General features: G+C 39.3%; 2 pseudogenes; both read right to left on the bottom strand.

The window, feature by feature from the left end:
- LOC148551082 (uncharacterized) overlaps nucleotides 1-11,958 on the bottom strand; it is a 44,443-nt pseudogene extending 32,485 nt beyond the window's left edge.
- Nucleotides 11,959-12,441: 483 nt separating this feature from the next.
- Nucleotides 12,442-21,712, bottom strand: part of LOC148551080 (uncharacterized) — a 45,450-nt pseudogene continuing 36,179 nt past the window's right edge.

Here is a 21,712-nt window from a genome sequence, read left to right as displayed (position 1 = left end):
CTGCAGTTGGGTGATGCACTTGATATGGCTGCAGTGTAAAATCTGGGGCTCTTGCCTCCTGGAGAGTAATCCTCCTAGGTGCTGCCATGTTTTCTGCACGTAAATCAACTGGATCAGTAGTAAATGAGCTTGTCTCGCTCTCAGATGGCGGTTCAAATTCGCCCTCAGATGAGACTGGTGAATTGATAATAATCACTTCACCACCCTCGGAGGCTAACCAATGTCGAGTTCATCTGATATGTGAAAGAGTTCTTTCAATTTCAGGATCAAATTGGACTAAACTCGGATCAGACAATGAACGCGTCATTTAATGAGAAAGACATGTAACTCATGATAACAGAAATAAAAATAAAATATGCAAATAAAAATAAAATATATACACTAATTAATAATTTAGCACACTATTGCAACTCCCCGGCAACGGCACCAAAAATTGATGCGTGGCAGAAGTTAACCAATTTAGAGATTTCAATTAAGAGACAGCGTTGCACGTATAGCTCTTAATCGGTTAAGATCCGTCTCACCAATTTAAAAAGGGTTGTCACAATTTTAGAAATAAAAATACTGGGAGTATGAGTCCCTGGTCGTCTCCCAACGAGTTGCACGTAAGAGTGCTATTTTATTAATCAGAAAATTCCCAAAAAGATGAGTTTGATAATGAGCAATTAAAATAATTATGAATTAAGGCAATAAAAATAAACTAAGAATAATTATTGATACTTTGAATAAAAGGCCTTGACTGGGGGAATAATTAAGTGGACCTTCTATTCTTGTTGGTATCTTCTTAAGTGTGGTGTAAAAAGGTTGTTGTTCTCACTCTATTTTCCCTTACTAAATAAGGAAAGATATGGTGATTGAACTAACTCTCACCCTTAGATCCTAGCCCTCTCCCTTGAGGAGGTCTAGTGTTAGTAGGTATGGAATTAGCCAACAATGTCCCGTTTAACCAAGCACTTGAGCATTCCAACTCAAGTATCACCTCTTAATCAACCCCCATGTCAAGTAGAATTCTACTCCATTGACATGAAATTAATAATCATAAAAATACGAGAAGACATAATTAATTAAAATAAAATAGAGAATTAAAATTAATTAAAATAAAAATAACTTTATATATTAATAAATTCAAAATGTAACATACTTAATTGAATAGAGTCAATGAGTAACTAATTAAAAATAAAGGAATAAGGAAACAAACTAAAGTAATGTCTTCAACGGAGGTAATGACTTTCAGCATCCAAAAATCCAAGCAAAAGCATAAACTATCAATGTAATGCAACTCTAAAAACTCAGATCTAAAACTAAGTGTAATCCTAATGTGATGATTCTCAATGTGTGTGGATGCGTGTTGAGTCTCTGCATGTTCTCTAGGTTTACTCTGTGTTTCTGGGCCAAAAATTGGGTCAAAAAGCGGCCCGAATTCGCCCCCAGCATATTCTGTTATTATTGCAGATCGCGCAGGTCACGCGTACGCATTGTCCACGCGTTCGCGTCAATCAGTGATTTTCCTTGTCACGCGTTCGCGTGGTTCACGCGTTCGCGTCACTCGTGCACACTCCAATCCACGCGTTTGCGTCAGGCACGCGTCCGCGTCGCTGCGAATTCTTCACTTCGCGCGTTCGCGTGGGCTATGCGCTCGCGTCAATGCTCGCTGGTCATCTCCTTAGTTTCTTATGTTTCTTCCATTTTTGCAAGCCTCCTCTCCAATTTCCAAGTCATTCATTCCCTATGAAGCCTGAAACACTTAACACGCAAATCACGGCATCGAATGGGATAAAGGAGAATTAAAATACATAATTAAAAGTCTCTAGAAAGCACGTTTTCAACCATGGAGTAATTTTGGGAAGGAATTGTAAATCCATGCTTATCATATGAATAAATGGGTAAAGATTTGATAAAACCACACAATTAAACATAATATAAACCATAAAATAATGGTTTATCAAGCGATTTCTGGTTGAAAAGGCTAGGAATGGATCAAAGGAGTGAAGAGGAAAGCATGCAAAGTGGAGAAATCTTGGAAAAACCAAAGATTTGAGAAACATCATCCATGCGCACGCGCACGGTACGCGCACGGTACGCGCACTCGTGGATCGCGAAAAGGCAAGGGATGCGCACGTGCATTGTACGCGTACGCACCGATAGGCGCACATGATTTTTTAAATAGAAAATGTGTCTAGCGATTTCTGAGAGCTGTGGGGCCCAATTTCAACCAACTTTGGTGCCAAAATGCATATAAGGACCAAGGATTGAAGGGGGAAGGCATCACTCACTCATTTTAGCATCATTCAGACACATTAGGATTAGTTTAGAGTAATTTTAGAGAGAGAAGCTCTCACTTCTCTCTAGGATTAGGAGTAGGTTTAAGATCTAGATTAGGAATTCTTAGATCTAGGTTAATTTCATTCTTTGATTTACTTTTCCTTTGCAATTTCTTCTTCTTCTACCTTTTCTCTCTCTCTATTTTAGCATTTAATTCATGTAATTCTTTACTTTTATGTTGATGCACTTTTGTTCTTCCATTTTCCTTTAATGAAATTTATGTTTTCATGTTCCTTTATTGTTCATTTGATTTGTTGTTGTTTAATTCCTTGCAATTTTACTATGCTTTCCTTTTATGCCTTCCAAGTGTTTGATAAAATGCTTGGTTGGATTTTAGAGTAGAATTTTATGTTCTTGGCTTGGGAAGGTAACTTAGGAACTCTTGACTTACTAATGTCCAAGTGATTAACAAGACACTTTATTGCAATTCCTAAGGAGAACGACCCGAGGTTCAATACTTCAGTTTATAGATTTTAGGGGTTTGTACTAGTGACAAAAAAATTTTTGTATGAAAGGACTATTGTTGGTTTAGAAACTATACTTACAATGAGAATTTATTGTGAATTCTAGACCACACAAAAGTCCAATCATCAAAATGGCGCCGTTGTCGGGGAATTGCAATGGTGTTATGTTATTGGTTATTGTATATATGTGAATATTGTGAATAGCTTGATTTTTGGATTGCTTGTTAGTTTTTGCTAAGTTTAGGACTTTGTTTCATTCTTTCTTATTAGCTTTTATTTCTTATTTTCTCTTTTCATTATGAATTCTCACTTTGGCTATGAGTTTGGTTCTCACTATGTTGTAGGGAATGGGAGCTACAATGAAGATATGCATCAAGGATGGGATAACCAAAGGTGGGAGGAGCCATATGTATATGATCAATCTTTATGGCAACAACCTCCACCAATGCACTATGAAGAAGAGCCATTCTATGACGCATATCAATCCAATGGCTATGGTGAATCTCCTTGTGACTTTCAAGAACCACCACCATATGCCTATGAGTCATATCCTCAATATGAACCTCAACCATACTTACAAGCCTCCTTTCACCAAACACCTCCATATGACCTTGATCCATATCCACCATACCAACCACATTTTGAACCATATGAGCCATACATGGAACCACCACTCCAAGATCACTACTCCCAAGAACCACCTCAATATATACCACCATACCTTTACCACGACATACTACCACATCCTTACCAAAAAGAACCACCTTCCTATTATGAACCCTTTCTCCAAGACAATGAACCCTCTTATCCATCCCAATCCTCAATGGATGAAACCCTTAGCCTTATACTTCAAGGGCAAGGAGAAATGAAAAGGGAGACACTAGAATTTGTGGCTACCTTGATCAAGGTAGTAAGCATTTTAACCTCCCAATATTTGAGCACTCAAAGCACTCCCATGGTCACATGTGGAGAATCAATTGAATAGCATAAGGAGAGATTGGAAACTCCGGTTGAAAATGAGGGATGTTATTTTGTATTAGAGCAATTGGAGAAGCCTATGATCATTAAAGAAGAGGAATAAGTGGTTGAAGACTTAGGAGATGCGGAACCTCCTTGGGAACCTAGAGTTGAGAAGAACCTCTCCAAGAAGATTGAATTTGATGTTGAGGAGGAGAGTGCACATCTTCCAAAACAATTTTTAAATGAAGATTTAGAGAGAATGAAGCAAGAATTGAGTTCCCTTGGTGATGAAGATCATGCATCCAAGCCTCTTGGTGGTGAATCCTTTGAACTTGAAGAACCTTCTCCCAGTAAGATAGAAAGCAATGTGGAGGTAGATTTCCCTCAACCTCCCATCTATGATTTGAGTGATGGAGAAGAGCTAGATGAAAATGATAAACAAGGGATTGAAAGTGAAGAAGTTTGTGAAGAGGTGGAGGTAATCAAGGAAGAATATAAGGGAGTAGAGCTTGCAAGGACATTGAAAATACCTCTCCCCAAGCCATCCCCATCCATTCTTTCATTCAAGTGGGTAAATTCCTTATACTTAAGCTTTATTATTCCCTTTGAATATGGTTTGCTTGAGACGGATGGTCAACTTAGACATATTTGTGGCTTTAAGAGTAAAAGAGAGATGGCTAGTGGTTGGAAACATTATTCTAGGTTCATTATGGTTGCATGTTGAAGTTTGATTGCAAGGTTTGGTGTAAAGCTAGATTGTTTGGGTCTAGGAGAATGTTTGGCCACTTTATTGAGAATTCTAAGGTCACGCCACCCAATTGGAATCATGATGATCAATTTGAAGATGGGTGTCAAAACAAAGTGTGGGATCCCGGATCGCACAAGGAGAATCAAATTTGGGAGCCCATGATTTGTGAAGAACTCCATCAAAGCTTGAAGGTATTAACTTTGAAGAATGGAGCTTATTGGAGATTCAACAATGGTGGATGTTCAAAGATAGCTTCAAGCACAAGCCAACTTGAGAGGAGCTCCCCATAAGTCTAACTTAAGGACAATAAACAAAAGTGCTAGGTGGGAGACACCCCACCATGGTAACCTCTTTTCATTTTCTCTTTTGCACATATTGGTTAAAATAGTTTAGTTTCATGTTTTGATTGATTTGTTGAGTTTTTTTGGTAGTTTAGCATGTTAAATAAGGTTTTATGGTGTTTTGATAGTTGTTTGGAGGTTTGGAATGATTGAATTGGTGCAGAAACATAAAAAAAAACAGAGCACCATCTGTGCGTACGCGCACTGCGCGCCTACGCGTGCATCAAGCATTTTTGCCTACCCACGCGGACGCGCCATGTACGCGTATGTGTGGATTGAGAAATTCCACCCCCAAGTCAAAAACCCGAGAGTTATGCGAACGCTGCCTTAGCATTGTGCCTTTCGCACAAACCAATTCGTGGGGATGCGCACCTGGCGCGTACGTGCCACTCTCGAACTAAGCCATCGACGCGGACGCGCCAAGTATGCGTACGAGTCGCGTCCATTGCACCACCATCCGCGCGTGTGCGCCATGCGCGCGTATGCGTGGATGTCCTTCCTTCAACACATCTCTTTTCTTCTCCTCTTTCCATTTCTTTCCTTCTCCTTTCTTCTTCCCTTCTCCTACCCTTCATCCAACACTCCCAAACACCATTGATAACCATTTATTTTAGTTTGTTAGTTAGTTAGTTAATTAGTTAGTTAGTTAGTTTGTTAGTTAGTTAGTTTAATTTTCATTTATTTTTTTCTCTTTTTCATTGTAAGTGTTGGATTGTTAATCTTGTTTACCATTAATTGCTGTTGAGTATTATAAAGGGATGTTATCTTAACATCATTATGTTTATAATCACTGTTGGATTCTATTGTTGAGGTTATATTTTGCTACTTGGTTTTGAGTTTTTCATGCTTACCTTTAAAGAATAACAAGTGATGAGAATTGCCTTCGAGCTTGTAACTCTTCTTGAATTGCATGATTTGCCCACCATGTAATTTCAATCCCTTCCCTCGATTAGGCAATTCCTTGATGATTGATGTTATGCATTTATCTTAATGCATTGTGTTTCATGATCGTATGCATCCATATGCTTATAGCTTGAATGCTCTCATGCTTCTTTAATGCTTGTTTTACCTTACAAGTTTACTTAAAGCATCTCAAGCACACTAGGATAAGTGAAGTACATGCTTCTTTAGTGACATAGCTTTTATGCTAATGTGTGTTCTAAACCACGCGCAATTTAGAATTCACACACTTATTTGTCATTAATGTCACACTAATTCACTCACTCAATCCTAGTGATTAATACCTCATTCCAACAATGCATGCTTCCTTGCTTTGTCTTTTCGTATCTTATGGTTTTATTCTCTATTTTTCATGATTGATGCACCACAAGCAATAACAGAATCGTAAGAAAGAACACGCAGCAACCGGTTAACCTACCAGCTGAAGGTAGCAACCCGGAGAGTCGCCATACCCCCTTGCTCATCTTTGAGTGCACCGAGGACGGTGCAAACTTTTAAGTGTGGGGAGGTCGTCCGACCGATCGGCGATTTTGGGTGACAAATTTCTAATTCCAACACTATTGCATTTCATTTTTAGGTTTTTAGGATTTTTAGTTTCATTTTCTTATTTTTGCATATATATACATAATAAGCTTAGTCAAAATAATGAGATTTTTCTAAGATTTCTATCTACAGGGCACCAATTGATTTGAGTGAAAACTTTTCATAGAACTTGCTTGAATTATATATATTGTGGATCATGTTTTTGATCTAAGAACACAAGCTTGTGAGATTTGAGCCTAATGGTGTAGTTACATCTTATAACCACTTATTTTTTCTTCTTGTGTGCATTATTCTCTTTCTATGATTGTAATCCTTGATTTGTTCGATTCTTTATATCCATTATTTTGTGTATTCATGTATTTATATGATTGAGGCCATTGTTTCATTAGCTCACTTACCCAAATAGCCTTACCTTTTATCTTCCATTGTTAGCCAACTTTGAGCCTACGATTAACCCACTGGTTTTTTAATTTAGCACATTACAAGCCATAAAGTGAAAAAAGAATAAACATCCTTTATTTGGATCTTTGATTAGCTTTGGCTAGTGTGGGTATCATTCAAGTGTGGGAACCTAGGGATATTGGTTGAATAAAAGGGTAGTTTTGTATTTTTGTTGTGAATATTGGGAATTGGGTACATGCTCATGTGTTAATTAAAATGTATAGACCTTATGCGTTAGGGTTCTTGTATATAGTTTGAAAGAAAGAAAAAAAAATGAGAAAAACAAAAGAAAAAGAAAAACAAACAAAAAGAAGAGTATAAAAAGAAAAGAAAAAAAATAATATAAAAAAAAGAGAAAAAGAAAGAAATAAAAAGGGGACAAAATGCCCCAAAACAAAGTAAATCTCAATAAAATCAATGCATAAGTGTTGTGAAATGAAAAAGAATGCATGAGTATGTGAAAAAGTGAAAAATGGGTAGCTAGGTTAGAACTTAATTGTATAGGATGTCATAGGTTAGGTGGGAAGTTTAAGCTTATCAAAGATTCAAATTTCAAGCTCACTTGACCAAATATGCATCCTTACCTTGACCATAGCCCCGTTAAAGCCTATGAAAAGACCTCATGATACTTGTATGCATGCATGAAATATATGTTGATTGTTAGATGAAAAACAAATCTTGGAAAGCATGATTAGGGAAGAATTGAGTGAATCAACCCTAAACACTTGAGCGAATAGAGTGTAAACACATCCGGTGAGGGTTTGATGCTCAATTACATGTTTTTACCTATGATCATAATTCTTCATGCAAGTTTATAAAAATACTTAATAGCTCAATTCGATTGTGGTTTGGCACGGTTGTTAATACCTTTGGCCCTTGTGCATATATGTATCCTTGGGAATTGATTTATTTTGACTAAGCAATTGCATTCATGTACATAGTTGCATAATGGAAGTTTGCATTTAGATTAGTTTACATTGAATAAATGTTGATACCATTTGTTCTTTCTTGGTTTAAGCATGAGGACAAGTGATGTGGCGGAAATTGGCGAGTTAAGAAATTGTTATAAGAGATACGTTGCAAGTACAGTTCTTAACCAACCAAAAATTCACTTATCAATTTAGAAGGGTTGTCCCAAAATTAAGATAAAAATACTGGGAGTATGAATCCCAGGTCGTCTCCCAACGAGTTGCAGAAAGATGTGCTATTTTAATAATCAGATGTTTTCTAAAAAATGGTTGAGTTGACAAACAGGAAATTAAATCAGAGAATTTATGTAATTTAAATAAAAACCTTGATCGGGAGTAGATTAGTTGGAAGCCCTATCCTTGATGGAGTTCTCTCAAGATAAAAGTGATAATTAAAGGTTGCCTGCTCAGTTATCCTTTACCAGGTAAAGGAAAGTTAAGCAAGTTGGAAGTCAATTTCTATTCACCAGTTCTAATCCTCTCCCTTGGGAAGGACTAGTGTCAGTGATTAGAGGGCGACCCAACGTGAAACCCAACTATAATTTTACTCTTGAGCATCCAACTCAAGGTCCTCCTGTCAATCAACTCCCAATCAAGTTATGGAACTACTCGCTCATTATGATTGTAAAATCCACGAAATAGAAAAGGGAAATATTAAAAGACATGATAAATAATAATCAAAAGGATCAATTAAAATAGAAATAGTTCTTGTATTAATAAATTCTAAAAATAATCCAATAATAATTCTAAGTAAATGAAGGATATAGAAGAGTAAGTGACAAGTAAGGAAACAAACTAGAATGACGAAGTCTTGACGGAAGTAATAACTCTTCTCATTATCTCGGTCCAAAAAGTAATGAAATCAAAATCCTAAGAACTATGAATGTGTAGAGAGAAAACCTAGAGGAGGAATAAAATCAGATCTAAAACTAAAATTTTGCGGAATGAATGTTGTTCTCCGGTCTCTGCATGTTCCCTGGCTCTAATATGCTTTTCTGGGCCGACAACTGAGTCAAAACAGGGCCCAAAATTGCCCCCAGCGAATTTTGCAGATTCTGCAGATCGCGCACGTCACGCGATCACGTCATCCAAGCGTTCGCGTCATCCAGCGTTTTGCCTTGCCACGCGTGCACGTCGTCTACGCCTTCGCGTCACTTGTGCAGTTTCCAATCCGCGTGGTCGCGTGAGACATGCGTCCGCGTGACTTCTCGCTGGTCATCTGCTCAATTTCTTGTGTTCCTTCCATTTTTGCAAGCTTCCTTTCCAATCTCCAAGTCATTCATGCCCTATAAAGCCTGAAACACTTAACACATAGATCACGACATCGAATGGAATAAAAGAGAATTAAAATACAAAATTAAAAGTCTCTAGGAAGCAGCTATTCAACCATGAAGTAATTTCGGAAAGGAATTATAAATGCATGCTAATCATATGAATAAGTGGGTAAAGATTTGATAAAACCACACAATTAAGCACAATATAAACCATAAAATAATGGTTTATCAACCTCCCCACACTTAGTCATTAGCATGTCCTCATGCTTAGTTGAAGGAGATAAAATAAATGAGTAGGAACATGTAAAACTCATGCAATGCAATGCAACCTATATATGTGAATGCAATTACATGATTCTTGTCCACTTGGTCAAAAGTAAATAAGCTCTTCAAGATAATCACAAATTAAATTCCACTAATTCAATTCTTATACAGTAAGAACAGATAAAAATGCAAGAAGGTAGCTCATGAAAGCAGGGAACATAGAATTTAAGCATTGAACCCTCACTGATGATGTATGTATGCTCTAATCTCTCTAGTATTTAGGGTAATCACTTTATCCTTCTCTAATCATGCTTTCTAATTTTTGTTCTTCTCCTAACCAATCAACAACATTTAATATACCAATGCAAACATCATAAGGTCTTCTCAAGGTTGTAATGGGGCCAAAGTATGGGTAGGGGTACATATATGGCTAAGTAAGCTTATAAATTGAATCTTTAATTAACCCAAGCCTTCACCTAACACACATATATATTCTTTATAGCTTAAATTTCACACCTAGCTACCCAAAATTTCCCTTTCACATTCCTTACCCATGTATCAACTTTTATTTTAACTTTATCATATATGCATTGATCCTTGAAATTTAACTTAGCATTGGGGTAATTTTGTCCCCTTATTTAATTATTGAATATTTTTGGATTTTTTTAACATAAATATAAACGTAGTTTATCAATGCACATAGATTTTTAATTTTTATAGTTTTACATGAGTAGGCACCCAAATTCCCATTATATTATCATGACATATTTTCTTATTATCTTTTGTTTCCACAATTTTTCCATACTTAATTAACACATAATTCTATCTTAAGCTAACCAAAGATTCAATTGGGATATATAATTGTTTTTTCACTTAAGGCTAGTAATGTGGTAAAATAAAGAACAAATGGAATTTAAAAGCTCAAAGTGGCTAACAAAGGTAACTTAAGGGGTAGGCTTAATTTGGATAAGTGAGCTAAACAAATAATGGCCTCAATCATATGCAAGCATATAGATATATTAAACATTGGATATATAGGATGAAACAAAATATAGATTACAATCATAGAGAAGTAAACACACAAGAACAAAATAATTATGGTTAAATAATGTAACCATGTATTTAAGCTCAAAGTCTCACAGGTTGTGTGTTCTTTAGCTCAAAAACCATGTTCCAAATATAACTTCAAGCAAATTTAACACAAAAGTTTTGATTAAAATTAGTGAAATTTGTTCTAAAAATAGGGTCTTAGAAGAAACTTATTGTCTTTTCAATCAAGTAGAACATGCATGCAACTAATCTATTACTATGCAATTTATCCTATTCTACAAAAGAAAAACTAACTAAATATCCTATTTTATTGGTGTTAGGGAAGAGAAATTACCTCCGGAAGTCAGGTATTGACTGACCTCCCCACACTTAAGGCTTTGCACCGTCCTCGGTGCCATCTGTCAGGAATAAGGGTGGGCTAGTAGCAGTATCTCCACAGTCGGGACCATCATGGCTCCCTATGCTGGTAAAGAAACTGGAGTTTGGGGTGTCTGAGTCTTTGTATTTTCCCTTAAGTAGCTCCTTGAGGTATGTGAATTGGCGCTTGTTACGGCACTCTCTTAGCTTTGCTCTGTGTTCCTGCCGATCTAACCTTTCAAGTATCTGATGGAGCAGTTGATTGGTTGTAGGTGCTTGTGGTGTTGAAGGAGGAATGTCTTCAGCCGGTTCAGTAGGCGGGCTTGTAGTGGCTGCTGGAGGTCTGATATATTTCCCGTTAGGGACATACTGATCTTCCCGAGGGAGCATGGCTTTGGTGTCCCCAGCTCTGTAGGAGACTCCGGCTGCTGAGACAAGATCTGAGACCAAGGCGGGAAAAGGTAAGTTACCCGCAATTTGTACGTGTCCCATGGCATTCCGGATGTGTCTTGGTAGGTTCAGAGGCTGGTATGAAAGGATGCACCATAGTAGAACGGCCATGTCTGCAGTGAAGGAGGACTCGTGAGTGCTCGGAAAGACGTAATGGGACATAATCTGTGCCCATACGCGAGCCTCTAAGGTAAGTGCGGAAGCCGATATTCCCCTAGGGCGGGAATGATGGTATCCATAAATCCATCTGTTGCCAGGTAGTGCGATAACTCTGAGAACAGCGTCCCAGTCAAATTAGTACATTTGGCGCTTGAGTGTGGCTTCTTGAAATGTGTCCAGTCCTTCTGGAGTAGGGGGAAGATCTAAAGCTCGTTGAATGGCCTCTTCTGTAATGGGGACTTGCTTCTGTCGGACATAGACAGACTGCAGGGTTGGCATGTGGAAATTGGAGTAGAACTCTACTACCCAAGAAAGATTAACCTGCCGTGGCTGTCTCTGTAGGAAACCCCATTGTCTCCGCGCAATTTGCGGTTCAACAAATTTAGCAATACGGGTCGGGATGATAAGAAGGTATTCGTTGTTGTAACTCCTTTCTGCCAGGATGGGGAACATCTGCTCACAGTAGCAATTGGTAAATCGCGCAGCGTCCTTTGCTGGGAAAGCTTTCTCTTTTTCATCAACCTTTATAATCCTCTTAATTCTCTTTGTTGAGGGCTTTACTGTAGTTGAAGATGGCTCTGCCACTAATGCTCTCTTTGTTCCTCTTCTTGCTGGTGGTTTGGGAGTAGCTTTCTCCTTTCCTTTCTTGGTGGCCATCCTAAAAGAAAGAAAAGAGAAAGTATGTTAAAATGTCAAGGGTTGGAGCAAGGAAGAGAACGGGAAAGGTGGTAATTCATGCACATTAAAAGATAAATGATGTTAACACATGGTCATGAATACATGTGAAAAATCATAAATGGAAATATAGGAAGTGCATATGATGACAATGAAATGCAAGGTGTTTATTGGCATGCAGGCAAAGGCATGAGTAGCATAGATCAAGTATTCAATGTCCATGTTAGATTACCAAGCCTTTCAAACTAATAACCTATTTGTAACAATAATTATATTAAATTAATAAAATATAAAAAGGGTTTTGTGAAAAGCAGGCGTTTAGAGTAATAGAATAAAAGAAATCCAAAAATAGTGCACAATGCCATACGGGCGTTTTCACAAACACATATCATGCATGGTAAATATGCTAATGAAAATAATAAATTGAACATGCAAGAAACCCTTTTAAAAAGTAATATATAATTGTCAAAAAGTTCCTGAATAATTCACAAGCAAATCATAAGAAAGAATAGTGACCTAAAAAATTTCCAACACTAATTAAAAGAAAAATAAAGAAAAAGAAAACATGGATAATGCAAGGAAAAAGAAAAGAAAAAGATAACATAAAAAGAAGAATAGAAAAGTAAGGAGGGGAGAAGAAAAGAAAAAGTAGAGAGTGAGAAAGAAGGAAGAAGGAAGAAGGAAGAAGGAAGAAGGAAGAAATATTGAGGGAAAAGAAAAAATAGGATTTGGAGAAGAGAAAGATAAGATATTTTGGCAGATTAGGTTAAGCTGTGCAGCGCAAGCGACGTGGACGCGTGGGGTACGCGTTCGCGTGGATGGCGCTTAGAGGAGTCGACGCGGTCGCGTCGGTCACGCGGACGCGTGACTCGTTTTGTGCTACTGGCGCGAGGGCAGCCTCGCGCTCGCACAACTCTCTGTTCAAAATGCATTATTGCCAAATTCCAGGGTGACGCGGTCGCGTGGTTGACGCGATCGCATGGGTGGCCATTATTGGGAGATGACGCGGACGCGTGGGGCACGCGTTCGCATGGTAGGGACTGTGCGTCCAGCGCCAGTCCAGCACCACTCTAGCACAACTTTCGGCCATGAACCCTTTGTTACGTCGATTTTCAGGTCAGGCGTCCGCGTGGGTGACGCGGACGCGTCAGCGATGCGTTCGCGTTGGATTTGTCCCAAAGGCACGCCTCCAGCCACACTCTCGCGTGACTGTCTGTTCGATTTCTTGTTCTTTCTGAGCCACCTGCGACGCGGACGCGTCGGCGACGCTGTCGCGTTGTGTGCTCCCCCTCTTTTTTTCTCTCTTTTTTTTTAAATAAAAATATGTAAATGCAGATGCAAACTAAATGTGCTAATGAAGAGAAGAGTTATTGAAAAAGAAAACTAAGAATAAAGAAATGAACGATCATACCATGGTGGGTTGTCTCCCACCCAGCACTTTGCTTTAACGTCCTTAAGTTGGACGCTCCAGTAGCTTAGTCTTCTGCTATGGGTGGATCCTCCAAGAGGAATATCTCTAGCTCCCTGGGTTTCGCCTTCGCACCATGGTATAGTTTCAGGCGATGTCCATTAACTTTGAAGATTTCAGAGCTTGAAGGATGACTCAGGTGGAAAACTCCGTATGGATCAACCTTCTCCACTCTATATGGACCTTCCCATCTTGATCTTAACTTGCCTGGCATGAGTCTCAGTCTAGAGTTGTAAAGGAGGACAAAGTCCCCAGATTGGAACTCTCTCCTCTTGATGTGCTTATCATGCACAGCCTTCATCTTTTCCTTGTACAGTCTTGAGTTCTCATAAGCTTCCAGACGTAGGCTCTCTAATTCCTGCAGTTACAACTTTCTCTCAGTTCCGGCCTTCTCAAATTCCATATTGCACTCCTTTACTTCCCAAAAGGCTTTGTGCTCGATCTCAACTGGGAGGTGACAGGCCTTTCCATAAACTAAGCGGAAAGGACTCATCCCAATGGGTGTCTTGTATGCAGTTCTGTATGCCCAGAGTGTATCTTGTAGCCTGGTGCTCCAGTCTCTTCTATTAGGTTTGACTATCTTCTGCAATATACTCTTTATCTCTTTGTTAGACACCTCAGCTTGCCTATTAGTCTGGGGATGGTAGGTTGTTGCCACTTTATGAATTATTCCATGCTTCTTCAGTAATCCTGTTAGTCTCCTGTTACAGAAATGGGTGCCTTGATTGCTCACGATTGCTCGTGGTGATCCAAAGCGACAAATAATGTGGTTTCTAACAAAGGAAACAATAGTGTTAGCATCATCAGTGTAGGTAGGAATTGCTTCCACCCATTTAGAAACGTAATCTATAGCTAACAATATATAAAAATAACCATTAGAATTTGGAAATGGACCCATGAAGTCAATGCCCCAAACATAAAAAATTTCACAGAAAAGCATAGTCTGTTGAGGCATCTCATCCCTCTTGGATATATTACCAAACCTTTGGCATGGGGAACAAGATTTACAAAACTCAGCAGCGTCTTTAAAAAGGGTAGGCCACCAGAATCCACAGTCTAAAATTTTTCTAGCTGTTCTTTGAGGGCCAAAATGTCCTCCACTCTCAGATGAGTGACAGGCCTCTAAAATGGACTGGAATTCTGATTGAGGCACACACCGTCTAATTACCTGGTCAGTGCCACATCTCCATAGATAGGGGTCATCCCATATATAATATTTGGACTCACTTTTTAGCTTGTCTTTTTGATGCTTAGTAAAGTTTGGAGGAAAGGTGCGACTAACTAGATAATTAGCTACAGGTGCATACCAAGGGACTACTTCAGATACTGCTTGTAAGTCATCAAACGGGAAATTATCATTTATAGGAGTGGCGGTATCCTTAATGTGCTCAAGACAACTCAAGTGGTCTGCTACCAGATTCTGATTTCCACTCCTATCCTTAATTTCTAAATCAAATTCTTGTAGTAGCAGTATCCAACGTATAAGCCTTGGTTTGGACTCCTTTTTAGCTAATAAATACTTTAGAGCTGCGTGGTCGGAGTACACTACTACTTTAGTACCAAGTAAATAGGCTCAGAATTTATCCAGAGCAAAAACAATAGCAAGAAGCTCTTTTTCAGTAGTAGTGTAGTTAGACTGAGCAGTGTCTAAAGTCTTAGACGCATAAGCAATTACAAAAGGATCCTTACCTTCATTCTGAGCCAGCGCTGCTCCTACTGCATGGTTGGAAGCATCGCACATGATTTCAAATAGCTGGCTTCAGTCAGGTCCTCTCACAATTGGAGCTTGAGTCAGGGCAGTCTTCAGCTTATCAAACGCTTGTTTGCAATCCTCACTGAACTCGAACTCAATATCTTTCTGCAGTAATCTGGATAAGGGAAGTGCTACCTTACTAAAGTCCTTAATAAATCTCCGGTAAAAACCTTCATGGCCAAGGAACGAACGGACTTCTCTCACAGAAGAGGGGTAAGGTAAACTAGAAATAACATCTATCTTTGCTGGATCTACAGAAATGCCAGTATTAGACACAACATGTCCTAGTACAATCCCTTGTTTAACCATAAAGTGACATTTTTCAAAATTCAATACAAGGTTTGTACGGACACATCTATCTAATACTCTAGATAAACTATCCAAGCAAAGGCTAAATGAATCACCATAAACGCTAAAATCATCCATAAAAACCTCCATACAGTCCTCAATAAGGTCAGAGAAAAGACTCATCATGCACCTTTAGAAAGTAGCTGGTGCATTGCACAAGCCAAAGGGCATTCTCTTATAAGCATAAGTGCCAAAAGGGTAGTAAAAGTAGTCTTTTCCTGATCTTCAGGAGCTATATGGATTTGAAAATAGCCTGTATAACCATCTAAAAAGCAATAATAGGATTTATCTGACAGACGATCAAGCATCTGATCAATGAATGGCAAGGGGTAATGATCCTTGCGAGTGGCTTGGTTAAGACGACTATAGTCAATGCAAACTCTCCAGGAATTCTGCACTCTAATTGTCAGAAGATCTCCATGCTCATTTCTTACTGTTGTGATTCCAGACTTCTTGGGCACCACTTGTACTGGACTGACCCATTCGCTATCTGAGATGGGGTAAATGATATCTGCTTTAAGTAGCCTGGTCACTTCTTTCTTGACAACTTCTAAGATGGTGGGATTCAGTCTTCTCTGAGGTTGACGGACGGGCTTTTCTCCCTCTTCTAGGAATATTCTGTGCTCACAATCTTGAGGGCTGATGCCTACTATATCCGCCAGGCTCCAGCCAATTGCTTTCTTGTGTTTCCTCAGCACATTGAGTAGCTGTTCTTCTTGTTGGGAAGTGAGTTCCCTTGCAATGATAACTGGAAACTTCTGCTTGTCCTCAAGGTAAGCATACTTGAGGTGTGGAGGGAGGGGCTTTAATTCCAGTTTCTGCTCATGGTCAGGCTCTGGATTATCTGGGGCTGGTGATAATGGCAAAGTGCCCTCACTGTCCTCCAAGAGTGTCCCCACACTTGGACCTTGCCCTATGTACTTCTCTTCTAATTCCTCCTGATGAACTTCAGCCATGGTTTCATCTATGATGTCACACTGGGAGATAGAAAGGTCATCCGAAGGGTGCTTCATAGCTCCATTTAAACTGAATTTCACTATTCTACCATCTATTTCAAAAGAATAAGTTCCAGAAAATGCATCCAGCTTGAATTTTGAAGTCTTCAGGAATGGTCTTCCAAGCAGGATTGATGATGGCCTTCCTGAGTCATTGGGGGGCATTTCCAGAATGTAGAAGTCAATGGGAAATGTAAGTCCCTTAATGCTCATTAATACATCTTCAGCAACTCCAACCACTGTAATAATGCTTTTATCTGCTAACACAAAACGAGCTGCCGACCTTTTTATGGGAGGGAGCCTCAAAGTATCATATATAGACAAAGGCATTATACTAACACATGCTCCTAGATTAAACATGCAGTCAGAAAATATCACACCACCAATAGTACAATTAACCATACATGGTCCTGGATCACTACACTTTTCAGGTATACCTCCCATTAAAGCAGATATAGAACTCCCTAAAGGAATAGTTTCTAATTCATTAATTTTGTCTTTATGTATACATAAATCTTTTAGAAACTTTGCATATTTAGGTATCTGCTGAATAACATCAAAAAGGGGAACAGTTACCTCAACCTTTTTGTATATTTCTACCATTTTGGGATCAAGTTCCATCTGCTTCCTGGGCTTCCTTGCAATTTATGGAAATGGAATAGGGAGGGCGTTTTCCGCAGGGTCTGCCTCCCTTGGTGCTTCTTTCTGTGGTTGAGCTTTTACTTCTTCACCCATGTCTTGTATCTCCTTTTCCTCTTCAGCATCCTCTACTTCTACCACCTCTTCAGCTGAGGCGTGTTCTGATGGGATTGGCTCCTCCTGATTCCTCTCTTGCAGTGTGGTTCCGGACCTTAGGGTGATGGCATTGATGCCACCCTTTGGATTGGGTAAGGGTTGAGAAGGAATTCCACTGGAGCTTGCATGTTGAGTGTTTGAAGTGTTGGGTGATGCCAGTTGAGAGATGAGAGCTTGTATAGCAGCTGCTAGGCCATTAACTGAACTTTCTACGTTCTTTTGTCCTTGCGCAATAGATTGAAGCGCCTCTTAACTCGGAGAAGAATTAGATTGAGTGATCTGCGAAACTTGTTGTTGGTTGTGCTGTGGTCCTTGGGACTGCCTCAGGTGAGGTGCTCTGTAAGACTGGTTCTGGTTCTGTTGCCTGTTGTTGTTATTATTCCACCTCTGATATCCTTGATTGTCTCTGCCTCCTCTGTTATTGTTGTCCCTCCAATTCTGGTTAGAATTATCTCTACAACCTTGGTTAGAATTGTCCTGCCATCCATGGTTGTAACTGCCACCTTGATTGTACCCTTGGTTGGGGCGGTCATAGAAGTTATGAGTGGCTGCCACAATGTTGTCTTCCTGCTCGAGCTGCGGACATTCATCAGTATAATGGCTTTAATCAGCACAAATCCCACACACTCTCTGTGGGACTAACTGTTGGCTCTGCTGTGCTTGTTGTTGGCTCAACTACATCTGCTTCAGTAAGTTGGTCATTTCACATATACTCTGAGTCAGAGCAGTGGTTTCCTTGCTAGAAGATACCTCTGCAACAGCTTTTGATCGGCCTTGTTTCTGCCTGTGATTCCTTGTAGACTCAGCCAAGTCGCTGATCAATTGCCATGCCTCATCAGTGGTCTTGTACTTTTTCATAGACCCATTGCTAGCACTTTCCAATGTGGTCTTATCATGGGGCCTCATGCCCTGTGTGACGTAGCCGAGCAACACTATCTTGTCAATCATATGGTGGGGACATGCTTCCAGAAGGTTGTTGAAGTGCTCCCAGTATTCATAGAGAGTCTCGGATTCGTCCTGAACAATCATGGAAATGTCCTTCCTCAGTTTATCAGTAACTTCAGCTGGGAAGAATTTTTCCAAAAATTCTCTTCTAAGCGTATCCCAGTCAGAAACAGTTGCTGCGGGTTGAGTGTAGTACCACTCTCTCGCCTTTTCCTCAAGAGAGAATGGGAAAGCTTTTAACAAAATAGAAGTTTCATCTGCACCATCGCGCCTGACAGTAGAACAGGCTGCTTGGAAATCCCTCAGGTGCTTGATAGGCTCTTGAGTAGGTAAGCCATGAAACTTAGGCATCAAGTTGAGCAGTGCAGTCTTTATTTCAAAATCTGTGGCCACTGCTGGGTGATGCACTTGAAACGGTTGCATTGTGAAATCAGGGGCTCCAGCCTCCTGGATAGTAACTCTTCTAGGTGCTGCCATGTCACCTGCACATGAATCAACTGAATCAGTAGAACGGGGGCTTGTTTCTTCCTCAAGTGACATTTTAGATCTGCCCTCAGAGAGGACTAATTGACGCCGAGCTTGCCTTATACGTGAAATAGTTCTTTCAATCTCAGAATCAAATACTGGAAAGCTTGGATCAGGAAGTGAACGCGTCATTTAATGAAAGAAACATGCAGCTCATAGTAGCAAAATAAAATAAAATGCAAATAAATAAATTCCAATCAATAACTTAGCACTCTATTGCAACTCCCCGGCAACGGCGCCAAAAATTGACGTGGCGGAAATTGGCGAGTTAAGAAATTGTTATAAGAGATACGTTGCAAGTACAGTTCTTAACCAACCAAAAATTCACTTATCAATTTAGAAGGGTTGTCACAAAATTAAGATTAAAATACTGGGAGTATGAATCCCAGGTTGTCTCCCAACGAGTTGCAGAAAGATGTGCTATTTTATTAATCAGATGTTTTCTAAAAAATGGTTGAGTTGACAAATAGGAAATTAAATCAGAGAATTTATGTAATTTAAATAAAAACTTTGACCGGGAGTAGATTAGTTGGAAGCCCTATCCTTGATGGAGTTTTCTCAAGATAAAAGTGATAATTAAAGGTTGCCTGCTCAGTTATCCTTTACCAGGTAAAGGAAAGTTAAGCAAGTTGGAAGTCAATTTCTATTCACCAGTTCTAATCCTCTCCCTTGGGAAGGACTAGTGTCAGTGATTAGAGGGCGACCCAACGTGAAACCCAACTATAATTTTACTCTTGAGCATCCAACTCAAGGTCCTCCTATCAATCAACTCCCAATCAAGTTATGGAACTACTCGCTCATTATGATTGTAAAATCCACGAAATAGAAAAGGGAAATATTAAAAGACATGATAAATAATAATCAAAAGGATCAATTAAAATAGAAATAGTTCTTGTATTAATAAATTCTAAAAATAATCCAATAATAATTCTAAGTAAATGAAGGATATAGAAGAGTAAGTGACAAGTAAGGAAACAAACTAGAATGACGAAGTCTTGACGGAAGTAATAACTCTTCTCATTATCTCGGTCCAAAAAGTAATGAAATCAAAATCCTAAGAACTATGAATGTGTAGAGAGAAAACCTAGAGGAGGAATAAAATCAGATCTAAAACTAAAATTTTGCGGAATGAATGTTGTTCTCCGGTCTCTGCATGTTCCCTGGCTCTAATATGCTTTTATGGGCCGAAAACTGAGTCAAAACAGGGCCCAAAATCACCCCCAGTAAATTCTGCAGATTCTGCAGATCGCGCACGTCACGCGATCGCGTCATCCAGCGTTTTGCCTTGCCACGCGTGCGCGTCGTCCACGCCTTCGCGTCACTTGTGCAGTTTCCAATCCGCGCGGTCGCGTGAGCCATGCGTCTGCGTCACTGCAATTTCCTCTATGTCGCGCGGTCGCGTGAGCCATGCATCCGCGTCACTTCTCGCTGGTCATCTCCTCAATTTCTTGTGTTCCTTCTATTTTTGCAAGCTTCCTTTCCAATCTCCAAGTCATTCATGCCCTATAAAGCCTGAAACACTTAACACACAGATCTGGGCATCGAATGGAATAAAGGAGAATTAAAATACAAAATTAAAAGTCTCTAGGAAGCAGCTATTCAACCATGAAGTTATTTCGGGAAGGAATTATAAATGCATGCTAATCATATGAATAAGTGGGTAAAGGTTTGATAAAACCACACAATTAAGCACAATATAAACCATAAAATAATGGTTTATCAACATGCTTGGTTTAAGTGTGGGGAGGTTGATAAACCCCATTTGTAGGGTTTATCTTGTGCTTGATTTAGGGGATTTTATATCCTTTTACCCACATTTATTCAATGAAATAGCATGGTTTCATGATTGTCTCCTAATTTGTGCTTAAGTGTGAAAACATGCTTTTTAGGCCCTTAATTGTTTAATCTTGATTTACCTTTGATTCCACTAGATGCCTTGATTTATTGTTAAGCGATTTCAGGTTGAAAAGGCTAGGAATGGATCAAAGGAGTGAAGAGGAAAGTATGCAAAGTGGAGAAATTATGGAAAAGCCAAAGATTTGAGAAACATCATCCACGCGCACGAGCACTGTACGCGCACGCGTGGATCGCGAAAAGGCAAGGGACGCGCACGCGCACTGTACGCGTACGCGCCGATGGGCGCACGGAATTTTTTAAATAGAAAACGTGTCCAGAAATTTCTGAGAGCTGTGGGGCCCAATTTCAACTAACTTTATGCCAAAATGCATATAAGGACCAGGAATTGAAGGGGGAAGGCATCATTCACTCATTTTAGCATCATTCACACACATTAGGATTAGTTTAGAGTTGTTTTAGAGAGAGAGAGAAGCTCTCACTTCTCTCTAGGATTAGGAGTAGGTTTTAGATCTAGATTAGGAATTCTTAGATCTAGGTTAATTTCATGCTTTGATTTACTTTTCCTTTGCAATTTCTTCTTCTTCTACCTTTTCTCTCTCTAGTTTAGCATTTAATTCATGTAATTCTTTACTTTTATGTTGATGCACTTTTGTTCTTCCATTTTTCTTTAATGCAATTTATGTTTTCATGTTCCTTTATTGTTCATTTGATTCGTTGATGTTTAATTCCTTGCAATTGAGTAGTGTAGATTTATTTTCCATGCAATTTTACTATGCTTTCCTTTTATGCCTTCGAAGTGTTTGATAAATGCTTGGTTGGATTTTAGAGTAGAATTTTATGTTCTTGGCTTGGGAAGGTAAGTTAGGAACTCTTGAGTTACTAATGTCCAAGTGATTGACGATTGGGAGCCATTAACGCTAGATCTCACTAATTGATTTGGTGTAGAACTAGGACTTATGGACTTGGATTGACATAGCTCACTTGACATTCCTCTACTATTAGTTAGGGGTTAACTTAGTGGGGTTGGTCCTTGCCAATTCTCATGTTGTG

Source organism: Arachis ipaensis, chromosome B7, assembly GCF_059453495.1.
Source record: "Arachis ipaensis isolate K30076 ecotype BB chromosome B7, ASM5945349v1, whole genome shotgun sequence".
In the NCBI taxonomy this organism is placed as follows: domain Eukaryota; kingdom Viridiplantae; phylum Streptophyta; class Magnoliopsida; order Fabales; family Fabaceae; genus Arachis; species Arachis ipaensis.
Note: the sequence above shows the minus strand (reverse complement) of the source record. Positions and strands in the feature narration are given on the sequence as shown.